Raw genomic sequence first — 12,169 nt, forward strand, 5'->3', positions numbered from 1 at the left:
ATTATACGTAATGCACCGTCCTTCTATCACTACTAACGTGTCAAAATACCGTAACACTGCCTAGAGAGAAACGCGGCATAAAATTACATATTCAAAGTAAAAACAAAATTACAAAGAACTCGAGTGTTAGCTGGCCCACTTCAAAGTGCGAAAGAAAACTTTTTTCCGAAGCGTTGTCAAAGTTAGCCGACTAACAAGTAAATAAGGCTTTCAGGATGCAAGTTGCACTACGCATGCGTAGAAAACGCTGCAGCTTGGCAGTGCTCCTAAAACTCTGTTGACATTCGACACTTGTGTTAGTCGATAGGCAACCGCCGATAAGAGCGGCCGCCTCCACCCTTTCAAGGGGTGGTGCCGACGTAAAATCGCGTAATAGTGTCCGATGAAAACAGTCTATATCTTATAGTGGTGTATCTTTAAATTATTTAAAGTAGTTTGTCAATGTCTGTAATTAGCTTCAAGTGTAAATATTAATTTTTTCGTAATGATAGTGTCCATATCCTGCCTCAAGGAAAAAACAGGTGAGTTTAAGGGAATTACTTTTTTGCGCTATGTTCATTATCTTCAAAGACTTTCTTTTATTAGCCGCTTTACCTTTTTGGAAGTTAAGTATTCAAGGCAATATCAAATATTTACGCTTCTTATGGGATTTGCTTACGAATTTCAAAGAAATGCGTTCAGTGATGGTTCGTTAGTTCTACGATATTAGAACTTTGAAAAATATTAACAAAATTCTTAACAGAAATACGGACTGACGTATTTTTTATGTCATTCTACGTAAATAACGTTAATAGGTGGTTAAATTTGAATTCACAAGATTTTTTATTTCATAATGGTTACATTACAGAAGCTTTGTTATGCATAGACATTATTATACTAATAACATGGTTTTAGCCTTCATTGATGGTTTGTTGAAAAACACATGTTTGTATTTTAACAAAATGTGTTTAAGGATGACATGACTGAAAACGTTTTCTAAAGCATCTAAAAATCTAGTAGAGTAGAGCTCATACATACTATTACATTATATTGAAATTTGATACAAAGTACGTGAAATTCATTTTCATAAAATTAGAATAAGTCGAACCTACTTTTTTAAAGTAGTTTAAAATGAGTAAAACGTTCAATTACAGCCAGCATTACAGCGAACCATAATCATTTATCAAATAAAACGGTTTACAATAATATAAATGGTGCTGTAATCGTATGAAGCAACAGTAATTGGTCGTGGAGCGATTTACGATATAACGAAATAGCTATTTCTATTAAGGTAATTATTTTTTTTTAGTTATTTCAATAGTATTATGAGGTAAACAGGTGTCAAGTTCGTAAATGCTATGCATGATTTTCATTTGGGCACGTCACGCTGGACTGGGTTCTAGACTGGTTAAAATATAATATTTATAGAGAATTACTTTGAGTAATATTTTGATTTCCTATCAATGATTTATTTTATTCTATAATTTTGTCGTTTGTCTTGATACATGTACCTTGGTAATTATTTTAATACTTACCAATTAATTGGAACAACGAAATGTTACCGCTAGCGCTGTCGTGCAATGTGTTTGTATAATGAAATGTATTCAAACGTGTTAAATGAATATTTGTAAGAAAAAATCCCAAATCAAATATTTCCAAACATTTTTCTTCGGGTTTATTCAGTTTTCTTACTGTTATTGTTTATTTTTTAATAAAAAATTGAAGAAAAAAGCTATTAATCACCATGGATAAAATTATCGGACACAATCAGAGAAATTATCAAAGAAACTAAAAATATTGATAATTTTGAATTTGTTTATTTTATATCAATATTTTCCTAGAACAGTGGTCTATCTGTAAAACATGTAATTCACCAGGATGACTGTTAAAAAAAACTGAGCGCGTTTCTGCACTGCATCCGATTCATATTCGTTCAGAAAATTCGGACTTATTTCGGATGTCGCTTGTGTACTTAATTGGTACTGTACACGAAAATATTAGTATATTTCTAGCCGTGGTACTCATATTGATTCAACATAAAATGTTCAATGTATGTAAATCATTCAATTGTGTCAATTATTGTCAATTATGTCAATAACATTGTTGATACTTCTCTATGGAAAACGTAGGCGGCCACTGTACAGAAAGCATTTGGAAATCGCACTGTCGTTCCGAATCCGAGACTATGCAAATCTAAAAACTCGGACCCACTTCGGATGTCGCTTGTGCACTAAGTCCGATTCTAATCCGAAAATATACCAATATAAGCTTCAACTTTTGTATCCATGGCTCCGTCGAATATCGCTTGTACATCTAGAGATAAAATGACACTTCGGACACTTGTGACGTTTCGGACCGTCATTTCTCGGATTCGGAACTGGGGGCTAGTCTCGATCTCCGTCCGACATCCGTCCGAAACAATTACTGTGAAATAAGTAATATTCGACAAAATTAAAAGACAAGTATCCAGTATGAAGTTTCATTCGCATCATGCGTCTTTTCATGTGGTCAAGTATTGCTTATTTGACAGTAATTGTTTCGGACGGATGTCTGGCGGAGATCGAGAGTAGACCCCCTGATACGAATCGGACGTAGTGCGCCAACGCTCTTACTGTCCATGAAAGGGGTAAGTTTCGTACAGCCGATCAAAAAGTCGTTGATCATCTAAATTTTTCTTACCTTAATAACAAAAATGAAAAAGAAATTTTAAAAAGAAACACCGGTGGAACAAACCCGTTACATTGTATTTATTAAAAAGTTTGTTTGTTTGTTAAAAAAATATTGACGTAAAATTTGAAAGTAACAATAAGTAGTATAAACTACTTTTCATGAAATAAGACATAATAAGTACTTCTTTCTGGTAATTTAGATTTTTCCCTAAACCACTTAGGAAGCCCAAAATAAACCTACTTACCGTCATCATTTTATTCCACGAAAGGCGTCCTACACGTGTCTTTATTTTCGTAAGAAGTGGAATATTCCCTAAGGAACAGTCTTAGAACTCAGAAAACATTACGAAAATGTTGTGCTAATAATATATTGTATCATGTAAGTCTACACATAGATAGATAAACTACATAACATATAATGCAGACCAATATTGTTGTACCGTTTGGACAATCCTCTCAAAGTATTTCAAACCTTACAACACTAATAGACGTAACAAATCGACGCCTTACTTTCTCAAACTCGTACCTTACAAAGAGTGATTATTCAGGAGATAGCAAAACTTTTTCTTTACAATTTCTAGTGACGGGACGAACAAGTCGTGCGCCTGATGGTAAGCTACACGCCTGTCCATAACAGTTGCAGTGCCACTCAGAGGTCTAAATCACAAAGATCTGAGGGGCACTGCCACTGCGCCCGGCACCCTAAGACATACGTTGACAAGTGCCATGTGCTTGTAATTTCACCAGCACCCTTACCCTTCAAAACCGGAACACGGTAATGCTGACATTACTGCTTGGCGGCAGAAATAGGTAAGGTGGCAGTACTTCCCTGGACGAACTCTTTCACAAGGAGCTCTACTGCTACTATTTACTTTAAATTTCTTATCAAGGATGTTAATTTCGATGCATTACTTTAAGAATAGGTAAAAGCCAGTGTGTTAATACGAAGGAAATATGATATGAAATCAGCCTGCGAAATTGTATATACAATCTATTTTTTGCATTTCAGTAACTTTGTGCTTTAAGATACGAGTTTGAAACAGTAAGGCGACGAAATCATACCCTTGGTAGAATAGAATACAATCTATTTCCATATTAGCAATATGTTCGATATGCTCCAGGTCCCTGCAAAAAAGTTCTTTATCTACCCAGGATTATGCGAGAGGGCATTGAAATGAAAAACATCGTAATTTCTACATGGAAGATAGTTTCTCCGTACTGTCAGTTTGGGATCCAGTATTTCCCAAAAAACCCCAAGCAGACTAAATTACTATTTCATATGTTTTGATTTATTCTGATTACCATTAATAATTAATTTAATAAACAATTATATAGTTAAAATAAAATCATTAGTAAAGCTTATGTAACGTAACTTGGAATATTTCTTTCTTCTTCTAAAGTATAGTATTTTATTAAAAGGGCCCGAAAGGGTTGGTTTGAAAAAAACGCGATTGAGATTCGAACAAATAGATCCATTTCCTAAGCGTAACAATCGCGAAAACCTAAGACCTTGATACTAAAATATACATAAACACAAAATATTGCCGAAATACAACGTCTAATAAAAATAAAATTACAATTTCTGCGAAATAAATTCCTGTACAATGTAAAGTTCATTATCCAATAAAAGGAGTTTCAGTCCGGAATAAAACATTTTGCAGTTTTTAATACTTTTTAAATTTGCTGGTAGTTGACCGCAGAATCGTAATTCTAAAGCCATAGTTATAATAAACCCACATATGATTATACGTTAAAATTGCTTTTATCACAAGGAAGTCGTAAAAATAATACCAATTGCATAAAACAAGCTATGAATACAACGTAAAGTTATGGACTGATTTTGTTCGTAGCATCTTTAAAGATTTAAGCCTCTCTCCCGAAAAATTGTCAATTTGCAGATGTAACCTTACATAAGCCCAAGGTGCGAGTTACGGTGTTGACATTGTGTAAAATTACATTCTTTAAAAAGTTGCCATAATAGTTGCATTGACATAATTCTTTTCACCAGCAATTTGATAAACAAAAGAACACACAGTAAAAAAGTCCTTAAATGATTCATTACTACACTCTAGCCAAATTCGATGTAGAATGTTTAATAGCAAAACGTTTCTAGGCAACCAATGAATATATCCAATGAATAGGAAAACAACAATTTTCAATGCTCCATTAATTTGAATGTAAATAGGTAAGTAGGTAATTGGGTTATGTACAAGTAATACTTATCTAGCCAACTATTATTAAGTTTACTAAATACGTATTGATACGTATGAATTAGGTAGGTAATGGTAGATGAAAATGATAAGATTTTATTTTATTTGTTAATTTACCACATATTATATCATCCAGCATCTATCTCCGATTCTGAACTTGAATTACCACCACAACTCGAATGTTTGCAATCTCTCCCTTCAAATCTAAAAGTCACTAGGGATGACCCAGTTTTACAAATAGTTAATTACTGGTCAGTTAATTTTTAGGTGATTTGAAACTTCTGTTGAACAATATTCATTATAAACATGATTTCAAGATTTAGTATTATCCATAATCTAGTTGGATTGGGGGCAAAATATTGAAATTGTGATAAGTGTGAAAGATTCTAAGATGAAAACCCTAAAAATCACACGTTTTGTTAGTTGACATTTTTTCTACATCTAATTTGGCGAGAGTATAGTTGCAATTCTTTCGAGTCAAAACACAATAATATCGTTCTTTATAAAAATGGCACTATAAAAAGCTAAACTGTACCTTAACTTTATTGAATGTCAAGAAGTTTTACGTCCTTGATATAATTTTTTTTTTGTGAAATTACTCCACTAGTTTGTAATAATCAAGTATTAATACTAAAATAAAACAGTAAGAAAAAATTCTTTCGAGCCGGTTGGACGCGAACCAGCGTCATCGCCATGCCGCGGCTAATTTAATAGATTTCTCACAAATGGCGCTAAGGCAAAAAAGTCGTTAAAAATCAAAAACAAAGATCTGCAACAAACACACAGAAAAAATCGTAAAATCCGCTGGTGTGTTTTGAGGTTTACTTTGCCAATTGTGTTTTTTTATTACTTTGACGCTATGCCTAGCGTTTAGCACGGTTTGCTAGAAGACATTGGTTCGAATCCAGCTGGGTTGAACGAGTTTTTTCTTAGTGTTCGATCTTTGTAAACATTTCAAATGATTCGTTGTGTTCCTGTCCGTAACGTTGTATTTATAATAATTTTGTGATTTTGGCGAAACCGGCAGAAGACTCGGTGTAACAAGCGTAACAAATACGCTTGCCCAAGGCAGCTGTCGTATACGTGCTCAATGCGGAGCAGTGTTGCAGGACGACTGCTCAGGTGCCTACTCATTACTCTAATAAGAGCTCACAGATCGCGCGATTGTCTCGCTCACACTTTACTGAATCAAGCATGTGAATCGCGATAAATAACATAGAACGGGGTTGTTTATTTATATACCAATCCATGACTACACGCTTCATGGTCTTGTAGACTTACAGGTCTATTAGCATACCTAGACGAAACCTTCTATATGCCTCTCAACTATTAATTAAAATAATTGAGAGACACGACGAGGATAACAGATGGAAGGACGTTAGACTGCAACAATCTAATGTAAGCCTACCAAGCAAGCTAGCCTCGTATCTATCGTGTCGCGTCCCTTTTTACAAAGGCAAAACCTTTGTATTTCACATTTTGTAAGTGACAGATCGATACGTATTGTTTTGGAAGGCTGTTTGTCCGATCAGTGGGCTATTGATGCTATTGATGAGTTACCCATAAACCTTTTCTGTTCGTAACTCTGCTCCTGCTGCAAATATACGATTAGCTAATACCCGATTTAACAGTGGTGTATGGGATTTTGTGGAAAGTATGTATTAGGATTTCATGAACTATTCTTTTCCATCTACTGGAAACTATTAATCAGCTGGTATCTCATTATTATATTGTAGTGTTTTACTTTATGTTTTATGGTACCGAGTAACGGGATGAACGTATCGTGCAGTGGTAAGTGATACGATTGTCTACAATAATTGCAGTGCTCCTTAGAGCTTTAAATCACAAAGATATGAGTGGTCGCGTGCCTATAATTTCGCCAGCATCTTGACTCTTCATAACTTTTATATAAAAACAAAACCAACGTCAAAAGTTCGTGGAATTATATCTATTGGCCAAATTTTATTGAATTCGGTTATCGGAAAGTGTGCAAAACCAGAATCATCCCCTAGTTTGTCACCTTTAGAGGTGGAATATTTCTTTCAAATTTAAATGGGACCTATACTGAGGTAGGTTGGAAAGATCCAACAAAAAAATAATCATCAAAATCGGTTCACAATATTGTGAAGCAGCAGGAGTTATCGCGTAACACACATACAAAATCTGTCGATTTGAGAACCTCTTCCTTTTTTTTGAAGTCGATTAAAAATCGAAGTTACTGTTTGGTGGCGGAAATAGATAGAATCCTTTCAGAAGGAGCTCTACTGCTACTACTTTCTGTTGAGACGGAAACTAAGTAGAGAAATTTTCTTCTGAGATCTAAAGATAATTTTGTCATTTCTTCCTCAAAAATATTAATTACTTAAGTCTTTAAAAGATGTAAATGCTTAGATACTTTTCAGACAAGTATACTCCACTATATCCTCGACCACATCATCATTTACAATCAAGTGGAAAAGACTGTCAAGACAAAAACCCATATTTAACCACTTCAAGCCATTCGATACAGAACATAGGGATATGATACTTATGTTATCTCTGGACCTAATGGTATGCATGGAAGGCTATACTCAACCTAAGCGTGACTTCGTGTGTAGCACTGAGACTATTAAGACATTTATTCATATCCAGTTAAACCAAAGCACTGCAAAACTTACACTGTTGCAAAAATCTTCACCCTGAGACATAAGTTGAAAAGTTCCTTGTAATTTCACCAGCACCCTCTTCCAAACCGGAACGCTGTAAGGCTCACATTCCTGCTCGACGACAGAAATAGATAAGGTTCGTCCCTGGTCGAACTTCACAAACACTGCTTAACTGCATCTAAAAAAGAAGGTTACGTCATTTAAAAGAAATATTTTAGCCTAACAAAAAAAAAACACGAATCCACCGACTGTCATGTCAGTTTGTGTTCATTAGTCTGTCGAATTGCTAGCCATGTAAGCCAGCACGAAAAAGGTCAAAAAGGTCACAGAAAGGTACCGCTTCCACAAGTTAAAAGCAAACTGATACGTATAGTCAAATCCAAAATATATATATTATATTATCACATTATAGGTATTCATGTACAGTTACATAAACAAATGGGCAACATAAGTCTCTTAACAGGGTTCCGGCGGAATACGAGGGTCGGTCGTAGGCAACCGCCGCATTTACGTCGAGCCAGCACATTTTCACTGCTATACCTCTCAAAATGACCTTTAAATAAATTCATTCATTCATTTAAAACTTCTTAGATCATATTTTTACACTGTATGGTTGTATACATATAGAATTTATTTCAGATGGTTTAGTAAGTACTATTGTTATCGAAATGAATAAAGTTTTCAGCAATCTAATTATCTTGTTTATCGACAAGTATCTAATGAAACCCACTCACATAATATTATACGAGTGAGCAGTTATACTTTCCCATTTCACATAATCATACTTTACCATTGCAAAACTGTTGTACAAATATTGAACAATTACTATTTAAACAATTGTTCCCAATTTTTATTTCGTTAAATAGGTATCACGATGTTTTCACTTCTATGACATTCAATTTGTTTCTCTAACCGTTTACTAAACCGGGGTTACCCCTCTCCCAACTGAACTATGGAACCAGTCAGCAGATCTTACTTATATCTCCACGTGCCCATGGAAGTCCTTTATTTTTGAGGTTTAAACGGCTTTGTTGCCCATTCTTCCATTGTTTGAACAAATCAAGACTGAGTGTGCGACGTAAATTACTTACGCATTGTATTATTTCACTTACAAGAACTTCACAGAGACATGCGTTCCATTATAAGTATAGGCTGTTCCAATCCATTTTGAACAAAAAGTAAACAAACCTGTTTGGTTAAAATTCTAAAGCAATCACTCAATAAATCGAATACGTGTTACTACACTTTCACGTATATTTAGAAGATTTCGACTTGATATATCATCACCTTTTCCAACAATATTCATTTCGATAGCATCGTAAAACCGTATTTGAAAAATGGTAGTCCAAAAGTGAGGTTATTATTTATGTGTACTTCTATGACTTCCCTATGGTTGCATAGTGCTGTTCGGAAAAAAAAACATTGGGTTCAATCAATTAAAGTTTCCTAATCGATTATTACATATATTTAAAATCTTATATAGGTTATGTAAGGCAAACCGCTAGTATGACTCAATTGAACAAATCGCGTTACAATTGGCCATCACTAAACCGCCTATGGTCGGGTCAGTGACTTGTTTGTTTACGTTTTGTTCAAAATGAATTGAAACGAAGTATTGTTCATGGGGAAAATTATAACATCGCGATTTAGGAAACAATTCAAAAATTATCAATGCCATCTAGCAGTATAACCGAAATAACGTCTTTTAAACATTCCATATTCAAACAATGTTTGAAAACATCGTTTCAAAAAGGTCAGGTCAAGGGTACTATCTATAAAGCGTATTTGAATAGACTGATGTATGAGTTAAGGAAACGAATAAGGTGTAGCTAGTGGATGTTCGCAATTTTTGCTTAAGTGCCTACTGGGAGACGGGCGAGGCGTGATGATTTATATGTATAATAGAGAGCTCATAACAGTGTTTTCTTTGAGCTGTTAACTGTTATAAACAAGTTTATTCTATAGATTTAAATTCAAATAAAATTTCATACAGTGACTATCAATGTCGCGACGATGACAATCTTTTTCTTATCGTATCGATAGTATACAACTATGACTATAATGCTTGCCATCGTGGTGAAACGATCTGATAATCAGCGTATGGTACTCGCTGATTGTTGTCCAGGGTGCGTCGACGTACAGCGAAAAGGAGGAGGACGAGGCGTCGTATGAGGAGGCTCTTGTCGTGCACTCTAAGGTCACACACTGGACGAAAGAGGGCGGCGGCGCGGTGGCGACTGCGGTGCGGGCGGCGCGGCGGCGCGGTAAAAGTGGCCTAATCTCGACGCCAGCGAGCAGTTCACTTAGTTTGCGGGGGTAAAATGATGAGAGCGTGAACGCGATGTCGATGCTGTGACGTGACGTTTTATTCAGTATGAGTTATTATGGGGAAAGAAGACGTGAACCTGCACTACTACGAAATTATGAAGACTAAAGACAAAATCCGGATATTATGTTGTATGATAAGGCGACAATGAGCGTCATTGTACCACACAGCACAGTGCGCGTGACGACGGATCATGCGCCCTGCAATCCCGTGCTGAGACGCGTTGGCAGTGTTTTGTACGGCGCGTGTTTTCTATACAAACTGAGGTACTTCAGTATAACGTCAAAAACGCAGTTCCGCACACCTTTGCGTAGTGCGGAGCAGTGTGATAATCGCCTAACGCTAGAATAACTGTGAAAACGTTTGACTGTATTCTTGCAATATGTTGTCAAAAGCATATTATAGATGTGCAAACCTATTAGGCATTACGTTCAAGTCGCGTAAGCCGCTGCCGCCCGGATCGCAGTCGCCACCGCGCCACTGCCGCCACTCGCTATCACCCAGTTTGTAGCCTTATGACTATTATTTAATTATGTATTTACATCGATTTGGACTGAACATATTTTCTTATTTACCACAGCACTATTACAATTTGAGGACATCATTATATTGTTAATAAAAATGGATATCGTTCGACGTATAGTTAAGAACTGTATCTAAGACGATATGTAACGAAGAAGTTGTCTGAATTTACGATTGAAAATAATAATAATATGCCCATAACCACAGCAACTACCTAGTCTCAAGCTAGGATTGCACTACGAGTACCAGAGCAACAGATATCACTCCAGGACATTAACCGGAACACCGTATAAGTTCATTTCCCAAATTAGTCCTACCGAGAATCGAACACGGGACTTCCTCATCCATCGTCCACAGTATAAATCTCTAGGTCACCGAGGTCATCACTAATAGAAATGCGATTACTAGAACAGCAAAATGTAGATATTGGTATGCGATCTCTTCATATCTTCATCTCTCATCATCTCTTCCATCTATACATAGCTGCTTCATGATGTTTTCAATATCCATACATCGAACAAGATGTGTACAATATTTCGAAGTCAGTCATAATCATATATAATACAACAACGCTTTCAGGATGCTAATGGATGCATCAGGCATGTTCGTAAGAGGGCGTGTCGCTTAACACCAGGTGCACAACTTGTCCGTCCCGTATCTTAGGTAGTACCATTAAAAAATGTTTTATTAGTATTAGGTTGTGATTAATCGGAAAGCATGATTAAAGTTATTTAATGAAAATCACATAAAAACTGTGAAAACAATAATATTTAATAATAACAATAATAAGTTGATAACATCAAAACAAATATACAAATGTCAAAAGTTAGACAATGATGTCAGGGTTTTATCACGACCACGACGGCGAACACCGTGGTCGAATGGCTTGCACACTGTTTTCGACTGTTTTCGCCATCTCTGAGGTGCCGGGTTCGATCTCCGGCTGAGTCAAAGTAGTAAAACTAACTTTTCTACATAGTTTCGGGTCTGGGTGTATGTAGTACCGTTGTTATTTCCGATTTCCATAACACGAGTGCTTTAGTTATTTACTTTGGTATCGGAGCAACGTATGTGGTGTTGTCTAACACCATATTTACACTATCATTTAAAAATCATCCTAATATAATTTTTTAATGGGCTGAAGTGGTAGACTATAGCTTGTATCAAGTAGTAGGATATAGGTTAACAGAGAAACAAAGCATCGACACCCTTTTAAAGGATCTAAGCAACAAATAGTTAATTAAAGATGTGGCTCGTGCCCCGAGCACGGGTATAAGGATTACTGAGAGCGCCTTACTGCGATCCCAGCTAACGCTAAATGCTTTTAAATTACAATCTTATTTGGAGTATTTTTTACTAAACTCTTTAGGAGAAAACCGTTCCCGGTCGTGTTACAATATAAATGAATTTATATTTTACGTTATTCACGCAAGTTAGTAAAAATGGATCAACAACTTTTACGCATCTCTAATTTGTAAATTTAGACCTCATATAGCATATTTATAGCAGTAGAGCTCCTTGTGAAGGAGTCCGTCCAGGGAAGTATTGTCACCTTACCTATTTCTGCCGCCAAGCAGTAATGTGAGCATTACTGCGCTCCGAGTTTGAAAGTTAGGGGTGCTGGTGAAATTTCAGGCACATGGGACTTGTTAACTTATGTCTCAGGGGGACTGGCGCAGTGACAGTGCCCATCAGACCTTTGCAATTTAAAGCTCTGAATGGCACTGCAACTGTTATGGACAGTTGTGTCGCTTATCACTAGGCGCACGACTTGTTCGTCCCGTCACTTGATATTATAAAAAAAAGAGTACTTATAAT

The 12,169-nt window shown here is 36.0% G+C and overlaps 1 protein-coding gene across 1 annotated transcript in view; it reads left to right on the forward strand.

Moving 5' to 3' along the window:
• The first annotated feature begins 499 nt into the window (after window positions 1–499).
• Window positions 500–12,169, forward strand: part of LOC113235309 (transmembrane and TPR repeat-containing protein 1-like) — a 206,033-nt gene continuing 194,363 nt past the window's right edge. The window contains exon 1 of the mRNA XM_026470970.1: window positions 500–521. The gene's annotated coding sequence lies outside the window, so the exon portion shown is untranslated. The remainder of the gene's footprint in view (window positions 522–12,169) is intronic.

This window comes from Hyposmocoma kahamanoa, unplaced genomic scaffold (assembly GCF_003589595.1).
Source record: "Hyposmocoma kahamanoa isolate Upper Pololo Valley unplaced genomic scaffold, ASM358959v1 87, whole genome shotgun sequence".
Classification (NCBI taxonomy): domain Eukaryota; kingdom Metazoa; phylum Arthropoda; class Insecta; order Lepidoptera; family Cosmopterigidae; genus Hyposmocoma; species Hyposmocoma kahamanoa.